The sequence below is a fragment of the Formica exsecta genome, unplaced genomic scaffold (assembly GCF_003651465.1).
Source record: "Formica exsecta isolate Colony F162 unplaced genomic scaffold, ASM365146v1 scaffold26, whole genome shotgun sequence".
In the NCBI taxonomy this organism is placed as follows: Eukaryota; Metazoa; Arthropoda; class Insecta; order Hymenoptera; family Formicidae; genus Formica; species Formica exsecta.
The window spans coordinates 225,381-227,680 of record NW_021849866.1 but is presented as its reverse complement, the minus strand read 5'-3'; positions in this window follow the sequence as shown (position 1 = coordinate 227,680).

The following is a 2,300-nucleotide window of genomic DNA, read 5'->3' as shown; positions in this document are numbered from 1 at the left end:
CCCCCCCCCCCCCCCCCCTCGCCCACCGTCAACCACCTTGTCTCGATCGAAATTCGCTTTAAAAAATTTACAGAAGAGTATAGAGACCTAATAGGAAAGAAAGAGAAAAGATGCAAAAATGAAAGTAACAATGTCGTTTATAATTTCTACATAGAATAACGATCTTATTTTCTTGTCACAATCTTGAAAGTCCTATTTTTTCTTTTTTTTCGCATTGCCATTGAAGGAGTCAACGCGAAATAAAGATGTAGGGAATAGCCTTTTATATTATAGTTATCCTTTTCTAACATATATAATATTTTTTTATATCGAACTGTATATATTCTGAAAGATAAGTAAATATCTTAGAAATCTTATCGCATATTTTTCATTATTTTCAATAATAGTTTGATGGCAAAAGAAAGATCTTTGAAAACGTAAGATATATTTTTTAATTGATTACCATCAAAATCCTTCGTAATTTTTTTCTTCATCTGTTTCGTGAGACCAAAAAATAAAGGAAAATATAAGAATAAGTAAGATAGATAAGAAAAAAAATATGTATATATGTGTATTTAATATATATATATACATATTTATATGTATGTAAAATAATATAACAAAAGAATGTACCATACTTACTCTAATTCCGAAATATATTTGTTAATTCCTTAGATTTCCGCCTTTCCGTCACCAAATTTTATGGCAAAAAAGTTCATGTAAAAAGTTTCACGTTTCCGCCCTAGGGGAAAAGTTACATGATCGCTGCCATAGACATAGCAGAGAGAAGAATGAGAGTCGCCACGCTGCCGTTTTTCGTGTAACGCTTTTTCTAGGTCGTACACTAGCGTCACGTACATCCATTTTACGCCGCCTGGAACTACATGGCCACATCCACTTTCGGAGCCGACAAAACAGCCGATTGGTTCATGTCCGTGCTACATCCACTTTTCGATACTGTCGATTTTGGTTCATGTCCATGCTACATCCACTTTTCGATTTTGGTTCAAATCCGTGCTACATCCACTTTTCGATGCTGGTAGTACACTGATCGTTTGACAAAGAGAGATGATGGAGCCGAGGTGCACGTAGAAAAGGACATACTCTGTTTCGTGCCCCTTGCGTTCTCTCTCGCTCGCACGTAGCATGACGAAAGAGAGCGCTATGCTCTGTGCGAGCGAGAGAGAACGCAAGGGGCACGAAACAGAGTATGTCCTTTTCTACGTGGGCATCGGCCCCCACTCCTTAAATAAAGGCAAACGCTCGGTCTAGATATACTATGTCTATGATCGCTGCCCTGCTATCGAAAGATGCGTTCGAAAATCCTATTCGTGGGATAGAGTATCATTAAATTGTCCAATCAGAGCAAAGAAATCTTTTTCTCTATCGTTCTGACCAATCAAACGAATCGAAACTTTTCTAGAATCAAACGGAACACATCTTTTGTAGCTGCACTATATAGGGTCCGTTTTTTATAGCTGAACTGGCTGCACTAGTTCAGAGTTTATCTTTTTATCTCCCCATTGGAAGGAGAAAGATAAGCTCTGAACTAGTGCAGCCAGTTCAAATATAAAGAACAGACCTATACCCTCTTTCTGCATTTAAAATGAAATAGATATATATATTGAAGCGTTAGAAAGAGAAAAAATGTATAGGAGACGTGCAGCTACAGAAAACAAGGCTGTTATTTTTAATTTTTGGTAATATAGTGCAATATTTAGTGTTGTAAACGAAAAAACGTTATTTTATCAACGTTAATATCAATAACGTTGCTTTCTTCATCTTTTCATCGATTTTCAGAATCGCAAACCGAGGGTCGTTAAATCACAAATATTATTAAGTGCATTCAGAAATTGCTGCCAGAGAGGAAAATGATGGAAGAAGTCATGGTGTAAGTAACAAGGTGTGCTACTGCGCAGGCATTTCTACTGACCAATAAAGCCCGTTCTACATTGATCGCATGTCGCCAGTCGCAAGCAAATCGACCAATCACAGTCGAATATTCGACGGAATAATCGACTGTGATTGGTCGATTTGCTTGCGACTGGCGACATGCGATCAATGTAGAACGGGCTTTATTGGTCAGTAGAAATGCCTGCGCAGTAGCACACCTTGTTACTTACACCATGACTTCTTCCATCATTTTCCTCTCTGGCAGCAATTTCTGAATGCACTTAATAATATTTGTGATTTAACGACCCTCGGTTTGCGATTCTGAAAATCGATGAAAAGATGAAGAAAGCAACGTTATTGATATTAACGTTGATAAAATAACGTTTTTTCGTTTACAACACTAAATATTGCACTATATTACCAAAAAT